Here is a 13221-nt window from a genome sequence, read left to right on the forward strand (position 1 = left end):
TCACTCTGGAAATCAAGAAGATTTAAATCAGATTTACAGGAGCAGTTCATGAACCATTGTTATATGTTTCTACTGAGATCATCATAAAAACAGTGATCTGCAACTACCTTACTATATATTTCTTTTGAATGGTGCATGTATTTCATAGAATCATAGAGCAAATGATTCAAACCTAAAGATTGAAGGTTAAGCCCCGTCATAGTATATGATGATGCTTACCATCATTTAGAGTTGATAACTTGTTTCATTAAGGTACGAGATATATAATCGATCAGTAGATATCCCAGTGCTTGTTCTTCAGGTATAAGGAAAACTAACCTTAACATCTCTTTGGACAGTGAATCAGACTGGATACATCACCCTCTTAATATTGCATGGTATGCAATATTAATATTAATATTACTCTGCTATGCCTGTTCCACTAGCTGTTTCTTCTTCACCTTAGCAGGATCATGCAGGCAGGATTTGTTCCTATGGCAGAGAGGAGATCTGATCTGAGAGTTCACACTCCAGAGCATTGGAGAAGGCTGTTAGTATGATCTGTATTGGCAGAGGGTGTAGAAGCAAAATTTAAGAAAGGCAAAAACATCCACGAAACCTGCTCGTGGTGCGGAGTAGCAGTCAAGCATGGACAGTTTCAACCAGCTTCCACATAAATGTCTTTTTCTGTGCTGACCCTAATCTTTTTAGCATAATAAAATGTGTGCGTTTTTCTAAGAGTCATCCTCAGAAGGTGTCTTGCTTGAAATTGAATGGGGAAGAGGGGATTGTCACAGTAGGCATTACCTTCACTTAGTGTTGAAAAGTACTTGGAATTGCCTTGACTTGGCGTTGAAAAGGCCTCAGAGAAGGTCTTCTTTAGAGATGCTATTCCATAACTGGGGTGTCATTGCCAAGAAGACATACTGCCTTGTAGCTACTCAGGCCATCACATAATATTTAGGTAAGAAGATAATGGGCTTGAAAACATTCTCCAGGGGTTTCGAGCATCAAAAACAAGGCAAGGAAATGGTAGATAGATAGTAACAATATCTATAATATATATCTAGAACCAACTTGTGTGAAGTGATGTTTGATGTGTGTGTGTATGTGTGTGTAATTTTTATTGGTTTCAAGTTGGTTCTGGATCCTGCTGGGATGCCGTCAGTCCACTAAAACCCTACATTTATTTCAGTGACTAACAGAACTGAAATTTTAAAATTCTCATAGCAAAACGTATTTTGCTGTAATAATTTATTACCGTACCTTCTCCCCTCCTGCCCTATATGGATACTTGTGGCCTGTGGCCACAAGATCCCTGATCTTGATCAGCCCAGCCACCTGAGCTCATTTTTAACTGGAGGTAAAGAAGTTTGAACGTGAGATGCTATGGCTTTCCCCTGGAAATTCATTCTCTCTTCAACTGGTGGCAGATTTTCCCACCCCGAGACTGAAGTCTTTAATGGTTCTAAAGAAAAGATCCTTGTTAGAGGTGCTCATGGTTAAATTAGGACTAAGTCTGCATTGGCAAAGCTTGGTTATTTTCCATGGAAAATAGGTTCTGCTAAAATTATGTTGCTTTTCTAGTGTGAGTGTGTGTATGTGTGTTTTTCTCTGTTGTGTTGCTTACATTAATTTGCCTTGGTGTGCTATTTCTTTCAGTGTTTACACTCACAATGTCTGTTCTCTATTCAAAATATTGGCAGCTAACTTTGCTGCCTTGTAAGATTAGCTTGCATTTCCGAAGTTGGACCCCTCTTATAGATGCCTGGCTTTGCAAGACATTAACCTCCCTTCTGAAACGGTTCCTCTTCCTAATATATATATATATTTAAACTTCCCACCTCCCAGCACCATTGTGCAATTTGTTATGTTCCGCAGACTGATCTGCTTCAAAGTTGTGAATATTATAAATAGAGATGGCAGCGAAATCTGAAGCAACAGATTAATTGCACTCCTTCTCTCAAGCTGCATGAAACATAAGGGAAGCTATTTAGTGTTCTTGGGTGAAATGATGAGCAGCTGATCTGAATTCTCTATTTCATAGCCCAAAACTCTAAAATTGCAGGGATCACAACAGAAGAATTTGCCACAATTCCCAATCAGTTTTATAAATACTGATAATGTTGAAATGTCTCCCTTTCTCCTTAACACACCGTCAGGCAACCTAGTGGGTATTTGGTAAATGTTAAATGGATGTTAAGTCAAAATCGACATACTGCATTTAGCATCCTGTGCGGCTTTGCTTCTTCTTTTCACAACAAAAGCACAGTGCATACATTAAACAAAATTGAAACTACATTCTTTGTTGGCCTGTCTTATTCTTTTCAAATTTATGCATAGGTCTGCAAAGAAAGGATTGTGTGCCCCTCTACATTCAGACTACATGTCAACGAAACCTCAGTTCTGCCATCAGAATAAGAACATAAGAATAAGCCTACTAGATTAGACCAGGCATCTTCTTCAGCAGAGGAGAACAGGCTTCAGACTTATGGGAGCTGCTTTGCTTTTTTAAAAACTAGAACTCCGAGATCCACCAGCTGGAGCCAGGTGCAAAAGACAAACTTAGAATTAATGAATTTCAAGCCCAGCAATTTGTTTCGAGCAGCAGAGCTAAATTGGGCTTACAGTCCCTCCACACAAAAATCCACACCTGGTTATCATCCCACACACTTCATTTCAGCAGCAGAATTTGGAGCTGTGTGTCAGGGGACTGACATTTTGTTGTTGTTGTCATTGTAAAACAATTATCAGAAATCATTGCTGACCTACTTCAAATCACCATTGGCCATGCTATCTGGAGTTGGAGTCCTAAACATTTATAGACCAGGTTGGAGAGGGTTGGATCAGAACATATCAATCTAGGGATTTGTTAGCAAACCTCTTTGTCCCTGTTAAATGTTCATTGTATGTCTCCAGCTTCTAATATTTAGAGATATGCAATTGCAAAAATGCTAGACTGTTGATGGGGACCAAATGCAGGCACACCTCATCATCCCTGATCATTGGCTTGGTCTGAAGGGAGTTGTGATTCAAGCATTGCTGTCCTCATGACTCAATTACTGCAATGCCCTCTGTGTGCTCTACATTTGTATCTGGTCTAGACCCCCAGATGATGCAAAATGCTGGCATGAACCTATTGCATCCTTCCCTTTATCATCTTTCCTTTAGAAATGAAAACATACACACACGGAGAGAGGAGAGACAGCTATTTAATATAGTGCTTTCAAAACTCTAGCTTTCAAAAATGTTGATTTTTTTTTAAAAAAAAAAACACAACCACACAAAGCTGAAATGGCATAGTGACTGGCAATAGGGGAATGGAAGCATGCCAAAAGTTTGGCATTAAGTTCAGGGAGACAATAAATAGTAAGTGTGGAAAAAGAAAAGAAAGGCTTACAGCTCCTCTTTCTTGGTCAGAGTAATCAGACCACCAAACCTTGGAAGACCTTGGGAATCCCTGAAATAATAGGCACATGGTAGTAAATTGCTCCAGATACAAATACAATAAAAGCAGCCCCCAATTGTTCATTTTGTAATGGATGATAGCTGGGGACAACTTGTGGCTTCTCTTAATGACTTTAAACTGAGGAATAAAATCTAGATAGAATTAAGCCCTAGAAAACAAAATAATTTGAAATTCCAATACTTATTGTGAAGACTTATGAAAGATAATGGATTGAAAATTAAGAAAAATGCAAAGGGTGCTTTCAAATAATTAATTTAATGTTAGGCAGAACACAGCTGTTTTGGTTGCTATACCTATGCAACCATGTCATTAAATTCAGATCTCTAATTAACTGACATCTGTTTCTTGTTCAGCTCTAAAATGATTCATTGGAATCATTTGTAGGAAGATGTGCGTTTCTACTGAAAAGTTCCCAACCCTCCTTTCCCTCCCTCAAATGATTGAAGCTGGTGGACAAAGGGGTGGAGACAGTTTCAGAGATGATTTTCTAAGCAACTATATTTATGGCTTGTTTTAACTTCTGGTTCAGTGTTGTACAAGGTCCAGGGGTGGCTGGTCCTGTTTTGCCAGCTGAGGTGAAAGGGGAAGATGCCACCCTTGTCCCACACCAAAACCTTGATTACTGATATAATGTGGCAGCAATGGCTTCCAGTGAGCTCTCCCAAGGTTCTTGCAGAACTCTTGCGAGATTTCTGCGAAATATCACAGGGAGCTCCAGCCGCCCGACTCAGGTGGCAGGGCAGGTGAGGCACCCATGGAAGAGCCATCCTGAGGGATTCAACCACCCAAGGCAGGCTGGTTCACTCTGCCTCGTGGGCAGAATGGCCCTGACAAAGCCCTGGGTTGAAACAACATCCATTCTGAGATAGATACAGTGGTACCTCGGGTTAAGTACTTAATTCATTCTGGAGGTCCGTTCTTAACCTGAAACTATTCTTAACCTGAAGCACCACTTTAGCTAATGGGGCCTCCTGCTGCCGCCGCGCCGCTACCACACAATTTCTGTTCTCATCCTGAAGCAAAGTTCTTAACCCAAGGTACTATTTCTAGGTTAGCGGAGCCTGTAACCTGAAGCATATGTAACCTGAAGTGTATGTAACCAGAGGTACCACTGTATATGTAAACATGGGCCAAGAAAGCTTGAGATTGGGAATGAGAGTTGCCCTTTCTCGTGTTTATATTGAACAAGTAGCTGTCCTCCTCCTCCATCTTTATACCTCTCATATGCCAAGATGGATTCTCAGACAGATAGCTTATATCCCTACCCAATCATGGAGGTCTTTAGGACAGTCACTACAAAACAGGAACACACAGGTGTGAAGGAGCCATATTTGTGTCAGGGAGTGTGGCCTACATCCTGACACAATTCCACTGAATATATGAGGGGGCTGACCAATGAACAGGGCCATAATTATATTAACTCTGTGATTTCTAGAATTCTGGGAAATTTATTCCACCACCAACCCCGTTATCTTCCAAACTACTTAAATTCATCACAGAAGCTGTTATCACTCAAACCAGCATGTACAGTTTACAAGAAAGGGGTAAATGTTAGAAATAATTTCCTGGTGGTACAAACTGTTCCAAGAGTGGAAAATACTGCCTCCGATGACAGTAATGATCCTCCATTATGGATTTTTTTAGCAGAGGGTTCATTAAGCAGAATCTTCATTTTCAGTAAGTTTTTTATCAGAAGTCGGAAGGTCACCTATCAGGGATGTTGCAACAATGAATTTTCTGCACTGAGCAGGGGATTCAGCTAGATCTTTGGAATACCTTCTGTGATGCCATCTTGAATTCAAATGCAAAAAGCTGGGGAAAGGATGTCAGAAATGATCAAATATTTTTGGAAGTGTGCAAAATTCAGACGAAGTAAACCACTCTAACATTGATTTCTTTTTAAAAGGCTAAAATAATATTGGTAAGTCTCACTGCAGTAGAAACCCCCAACTGTTTGCCTGCATTTCTATTCCTTCTGTTCTTGGTAGGATCGGAAATACTGCAAGAAGAGCATCTTTGTGATGGCTAATTTAGGCTTCTTTTTTGTTTCCCTGTGGGCATATTTCAAGAAGGAAACATCTGACAGCTGCAGGAAGCTACCCACTGTCTTGAATACGATAATGAAGAGCAGCTACGTTGTAGCTCAGCATGGCGTGGAAGTGTAGTGTTCTTGCAAAATACAGGTTTCGAAACCCCTCCCATTCAATTTGATTTCCACTCTGCTGGTAGGGTGTGTGTGTGTGTGTGTGTGTGTAGAATCATTATATTCCTTAGAACGTTGGAGCAAAGAAACTAGGGCAAATAGCTTCAATTTTGGAATGGACCTTGTGTCATTCTCATGTTGTTGTTGTTGTTGTTTAGTCGTTTAGTCGTGTCCGACTCTTTGTGACCCCATGGACCAGAGCATGCCAGGCACTCCTGTCTTCCACTGCCTCCCGCAGTTTGGTCCAACTCATGCTGGTAGCTTTGAGAACACTGTCCAACCATCTCATCCTCTGTTGTCCCCTTCTCCTTGTGCCCTCCATCTTTCCCATCATCAGGGTCTTTTCCAGGGAGTCTTCTCTTCTCATGAGGTGGCCAAAGTATTGAAGCCTCAGCTTCACGATCTGTCCTTCCAGTGAGCACTTGGTTACATGTAATTAAGTTATTTATTTCTTACAGTGGTATCCCACCTTTCTTCCAAAGTGTTCATAGTAGCCTGCATGGCTTTCCTCCCTTCCACTTTATCCTCACAACACCCCTATGAGATAAGCTAGAATGAAAGATGGTGACTGACCAGTGGGCTTCATACCTGAGTCACTGTTTGAACCCTGCTCTCCGAGGTCCTAGCCCAGGGGTTGTCAACCTGGTCCCTACTGCCCACTAGTGGGTGTTTCAGGATTCTAGGTGGGTGGTAGGGGGTTCTACAGCACAAGCTGAATCCTCCTTCCATCAAGCACTGGTGGGTGGTAAGGAAATTTTACCATCAAGAAAGATGCATTAGTGGGCAGTAGGTTTAAAAAGGTGGACTACCCCTGTCCTAGCCTGACACAAACCACATATTGGGTTGCTCATCAACAAGTCATTCAATTCAGTGACCTTCATTTATGGCATCTGTTACCAGCAGCAGGAGGCATTCATATGAACTCCTGTCCCTCATTGGAGCAGTCAGTGTCATGCAAACACTCCAGTGGAGCCAATCTGGTGGACCTTTGGAGGAGAAAGAACCAGTTTAAAAGGAGGGCTGGTAGGAGTGCTTAGGATAGGTAGCTGATCTGCCATTGCTTTTTACCATGGGTGGAGTGTCAGATGAATGGCATAGCTGGGTGGCTGGCATCTCCTATCAGTGTGGGTTGGCAGGCTTGATAACTGGCATTGCTTAGCTGTGTGCCAGCCTTTGAGCAGCACAGCCAGAGCATAGCATGGGCATAGGATTAACTACAGATCTCCTCCACTGCCAGCCTAATCTGTTTTATACAAAGGCTGCATTTTTAAGAACTTTAAAAAGTGGGATATAAATGTAATAATAAATAAAATAAACAAGCAAGTATCTGAAGAAGTGTGCATGCACACGAAAGCTTATACCCAGAACAAACTTAGTTGGTCTCTAAGGTGCTACTGGGCAATTTTTAAATTTATTTCGACTGCGTCAGACCAACACGGCTACCTACCTGAATCTAAACAAGCAAAAACATCTTTGAACATGAAGGAATATTTCAAAGTCTAGAAAAGGGGTTTCAGAATCTAATCCCTCCCCCAACACAAATCCACTCACTCAAATAAAAACATTTGATTGTGCCATTTTAAAAAAAACAGCAATCTTGTTCTATTTTCCTGCTCAGTCACTGCAGTTGAAGATGACAAGCTTACTTTGACATGGTTTTAATTAGTTTCCATATGTGGTCTATTTGTACCATGTGGCTCAAAGATTTTCTTTGTGTATTGGGGGGGGGGCAATTTAAGCTGTTTCAATTATTTACCTGCATCAGTTCTGATGTTCCCCAAACAGATGGCTTCGGCATTTATTTATTTATTTATTTATTTATTTAGTTTAGTGGATTCTTTTTTGGGGGGGGATTTCTCTCTCTCTCTCGCTCTATCTCTCTCTCCTGTCATTCTGACTTGTTTAGATGGACCATTTTTCTCTCTGAGCAATTGTATTAGGAGCAGAAACAAAGACAGACAGGAGGTCAACTGAAGGATTTTCTGCTGTTAAACTCAATTACAAGCAATGACTGAAATGAATTTAAAAATGTCTTTCCTGAAGGGTGAAATGCATGCTATTCTCCGATATCTGACAAGACACTGCTTGAAGGGCCTTTCTGAGATGAACTCAGCTTTGATATCCCCCCTCCTTTTCCATTTCCTTCCCTTTTTGTGGGTGTGCTAAAAATACTGCAAAATAAAAAATCATTTGCTAGAGCCCTGTGATGAACTGTTCAGCTGACAGGGGCAATTTATTAACAAAACACAATGTGAAAAAACACTTTCTTCAGAATCACAACAATATTAAACAATCAAATGTAACATCAGCAATTGGGTCCCCCCTCCTTATTTCACCCCCGCCCCTCAGAAGGTGAGTGAGAAATAGGAAGCTATCTTCTGCCCGGTCCATATTTGTCCATCTGACCTAGCACTGCCTACTCTGCCCATTCTGACTGGTGGTGGTTTCCCAGCATCTCAAACACAGGATTTTCACATCATCTGCCACATGATGTACCAAGATCACAGAATAGAGTTGTGCACAAACCCCACGCTCCACAGTCCGATCTACAACCTGATCCAGGACTTTGGATTGGTCCCAGCCCAACCTGGGGCTGATCCGACTCAGATACAAATCCCAGGTCAATAGAGGGTGATGGCAGAGGTGGATTTAGGGGAGAATGATTGATTTGCCCACACTGGGCACTGAGCTGAGAGGTGGAATGAAGAGATAATCCCCCTCTTCCCTTGGACTACTGCCACCATGAGAACCAGGCTCCCCTTGCCCTGTAATTAGGTAAAGGTAAAGGGACCCCTGACCATTAGGTCCAGTCGTGGCCGACTCTGGGGTTGTGGTGCTCATCTTGCTTTATTGGCCGAGGGAGCCGGCGTACAGCTTCCGGGTCATGTGGCCAGCATGAGGCCAACCAGAGCAGCGCACGGAAACGCCGTTTACCTTCCCACCGGAGCGGTACCTATTTATCTACTTGCATTTATACGTGCTTTCGAACTGCTAGGTTGGCAGGAGCAGGGACCGAGCAACAGGAGCTCACCCCGTCGCGGGGATTCGAACCGCCGACCTTCTGATCGGCAAGCCCTAGGAGTTATGGACAAACTTGATACATTGCTGCCTGCTGCTGTGTGAAGAAGTAGAGGCTCATCCATTAGGAAAAATGTGGTACTGTCTATCAACCTCACTCTGCCCTCACCTCTCTGCCTTCGTATTTGCAACCAGCCTAGAAGGTGGCACTGGCTGTCAGTTTCCTCCTGCTTGGTCTTAGTGTTGCCCTTGTAGAACTTACAGGGAGGAGAATGGGACCAAATGTAGAATTAGTAGCCCCCATCTGTCTTTGACTCTGGTTCCACCTACTATTGGTTTACTCTCCTAGCCTTCTGCCTTGTCAGCTCCAATGGACACCACCCATTGCTGTATTTAAGTGCAGGCCAACTTTGGCCTTGAACACCATAAGGAAAGAGTGGATATAAGCTCAACACAAACAAATAGCAGCCCTGTAAATCTTTATCTAGGGAGAACAATAAACGAGACTAATAAAGACCTGAGCTCTTCCACTACACTATCTGATTTTCTCTCTCTCTTTAAATTGACTAAGACTGCAGGCAATACTCCACATCTGATTCTTGCAGACGAAATGCAATTTGTACATCTCTATTATCAGTCACTATGTATGACCCACTCTTTATGTAGATCCTGTACTTAATTTGAATCTGTATGGTTGATTAGCAGACACTATTACCTGGAGAAAATGAGTTATTTTTCCCCCAATTACCTAGCATGAATTATATAATCAGAATCTAGTTCATTGCATATTTTTGAAAGAAACTCCAATCAAAGTTACTCTAGCGTATGTCACATTGAGCAGGGAAAGAGAAGTTGTTAAATGCTTCCCGATGCTGGGTGTCAGGCTTTTCTGAGACGATGTACTAATCCTAAATTTATTAACAGTTATGTGAGAGCTTGCATATAGCTATTGGGCTGGGCTCTTTAACACTCTTGGCTCTTAACAGTGCCAGTCCATATTCTGCTGGGGGAGTGTGGGTGGGTGTGTGGAATAGGATTGCCTGACAACTGCCCTCCCTACTCTATCACAGAAACACTGCTAATGTGCCATGTTCTTTTTAGAGCACAGTCCAGGTCCTGATCCAGGACTGAAGGGGGTACTTGGCAAAGACCATTATGCCATTCCCCTCCTACCTCTATGGCAATAGTCAACATTCTGGTTTATGGGCTACAGACTTTCCAGTTAAGGAGGCAGACCAGGAGCAGGACTCTGAATCTGATACAGAAGATGAGGAAAGAACTGAAGCTGAGAAACATGAGATCTCATAAGAAGCTCTTGTGTCTGTGGTGCCAGAACTAGACCATTATAGGCCCTTTCCTCTGGGCCTGAGTAACCAGCGACTTCCCCAGAATCTCACTAGACCAGTAATACATGGAATATATGTAAGGAAATGGAGGAAACCCACCCATCTTCAGATCAAAGTGTTGACCCTAATAAAGAGTTAGTCACAATACAGTGGTACCTAGGGTTAAGTAATTAATTCATTCCAGAGGCCCGTTCTTAACCTGAGGTGCCACTTTAGCTAATGGGGCCTCCCGCTGCTGTCATGCCGCCGGAGCACGATTTCTGTTCTCATCCTGAAGCAAAGTTCTTAACCCAAGGTACTATTTCTGGGTTAGAGGAGTCTGTAACATGAAGCATATGTAACCTGAAGCATATGTAACCCAAGATACCACTGTAATATGGAGCCTGGAAAAGGCTCTTTCTACTCTCAACATTTATTATAACAAGTTGTGCATATGGAGCTATCCATGGTCCTGCAACATCTGACCAGCATGTTTTCAGCTTTGTTTCCCTGGGATCTGGCATTAAACCAGAACACTATATCTACATGGATTTCCCCTGCCTACCCATTTTAAATTTCCCACAAGAGAGACATTATATAAGGCACTCCAGGGCTCTGTGGGAAATTAAATATGGTGGCGTCCTATAACGTGGAATCCAAAATCTGTATGCTATACATATAACATGTTAAAAGCAGTTAAGCCTCATGGTGTATTATATTTCTGCAGCATGATATTATAATTATGTTAATACATCCATAGTTTTATAAAGCTAAATGCATCATTGTAAATATCTGTGCATGTGCTTGCTATTTTAGGAAACCTAGACTGTATATGTGTATAACATTTTCTATGCTTTTATTTTTAGTAGCACTGGGGGAAGACATCTGGCATGGCAGAAGAAGGATTGAAACACAATCAAATGATGGACAGATCCCCTTTTTCCCCTGGGGGAGACTAAGTTTCTTCCAAGGTAAGTGGCGGATGGGACAAAGCTGTGCCCACTATGGGCAGGGACAGTATCTCCTGAAAATTAAGGAGCAAATTAGGAATGGGGGGGGGGGGGAATCTGTGTGGACAAGCTAAGATTTTCAGAAAGTTCAATCTCTAGTCAAGATAGCTAAGCAAACCACTTGACTTTGAAGAAAAGAGAAAGAGAAAAGCAATATCTGACCCTTTTGATATGTATACTTCACACATCCTATATTACAATAATATCTCATTCACCAACCAGATTCACAAGGTAAAGTTCATAACACGAGTGCTGGCTAAGCAAAGCAAACAACATAAATTGCTGCTGTGCTGAGCAAATGCATTTTTAAACTGACTTACTTGGCTTCAGCACTCTTTGCAGAGCAAAGTTTCTGCTGATGGTGTGATGCGGTCGGAGCTAAGGTCAGAGTAGATAATCTGATTGATAATCAGCAGATTTACAAACTGTGTACCCAAAATAGATGTTGTTTCACGTGTTGTGAACAACAGCAAAATCCATTAACTCTTCCATTTAGAATCAGCATGTGGCTTCATGGCTACTGCTGCTATTTGGAATTAGGGACTGACGGTGGTAAACAATCTTGTTCCAAGGCACAAGCAAGGCTTAATGGACAGAAGGGCCGACCCTTGAGCTACTCCAATCTATTTTCCATTTGTTTGTCATTATTTCTGAATTCTCTAACACTTATAAAACTTTAATAAAATACTTATCCATTTTAAAACAAAGAAGGCTAATCCGTACTAGCTTGGATCTAGTCTTTGTAAAGCTTTGAGTAGACCCATTGAAATCAATGGAACTTAAGAAAGTCATGAACTAATTCCTATTGTTTTTATTAAGTCCACTTGAAGCTTGACTAGGTATGGATGCAATCCAGTAATTACCGTACTCGGGGCTCACGTTCATTTTATCCCTATAACTAAAACTGACGTCTCAGAAAACTCAATGTGAGTAATCTCTGTGCAAACATGAGTTTAGTTTTGAACACCCACACCATTTGATACTGGAAATGATTTGGTAAAGAAGAGTGCCTGAACATGCACCTCTGTCCTGCACCAGGTTGCATGTGATCTATAAAAACACTTTATGACAGGGCAAAGTTTCCATGCTTCTGTGCTGAAAAACACTGCTATGCTGGAATCAGCATACAAACTGCACATAGGACATGTTTAATTAAATAATAATAATAATAATAATAATAATAATAATAATAATAATAATAATTTATACCCTGCCCATCTTGCCGAGTTTCCCCAGCCACTCTGTGTGGCTCCCAGTTGAGTGTTAAAAACAATACAGCATTAAATTTTAAAAACTTCCCTAAACAGGGCTGCCTTCAGATGTCTTTTAAAGATAAGATAGCTGCTTATTTCCTTCACATCTGAAGGGAGGGTGTTCCACAGGGTGGGCGCCACTACCAAGAAGGCCCTCTGTCTGGTTCCTTGTAACCTCACTTCTCGCAATGAGGGAACTGCCAGAAGGCCCTCGGCGCTGGATCTCAGTGTCTGGGCTGAACGATGGGGGTGGAGATGCTCCTTCAGGTATACAGGACTGAGGCCGTTTAGGGCTTTAAAGGTCAGCACCAACACTTTGAATTGTGCTCGGAAACATACTGGGAGCCAATGCAGATCTCTCAGGACTGGTGCTACGTGGTCCTGCCGGCCACTCCCAGTCACCAGTCTAGCTGCTGTATTCTGGATTAGCTGCAGTTTCCGGGTCACCTTCAAAGGTAGCCCTACGTAGAACGCATTGCAGTAGTCCATATGCAACTATATGAGCCACACACTATGAGAGGGATAAGGATTGGGATATGGCCAGTAGGCCAGATCCTGAGCTCCCATGCCCTTCTGGGCCACTCTGAATGGGGGCGGGGGAAGGCTGTCCTCCTGTCGATCACCTGACCATGATGTCAGGTGAACCAGCTGCAAAGGAAAGAATTGGAGAGTACTCCAAGGATTCAACTAATTCTTTGATTTCTTCCTTTGAAGGCCAGATGTATTCAAGCTGTTGCTCTAAAGGAATATCCCCATGGCTGATCCCCAAAGATTGCAGTCAATGCCAAACAGTTCATCAGCACTGACTACAAACCCCACTTTTGGCAGCAGTCAGAGGTTTCCAATCAGGAACTCTGGAGTACGGGTTTTTCCACTCAGTGCTGATGACTGGAACGCCTTTGGCAAGGATCACCTGCACTCGGAAGCTCAGGTTGGAAGTTATTCAGTGAACTTGCCTTTAGTG

This window comes from Podarcis melisellensis, assembly GCF_964234715.1.
Source record: "Podarcis melisellensis genome assembly, chromosome: 10".
Taxonomy (NCBI): domain Eukaryota; kingdom Metazoa; phylum Chordata; class Lepidosauria; order Squamata; family Lacertidae; genus Podarcis; species Podarcis melisellensis.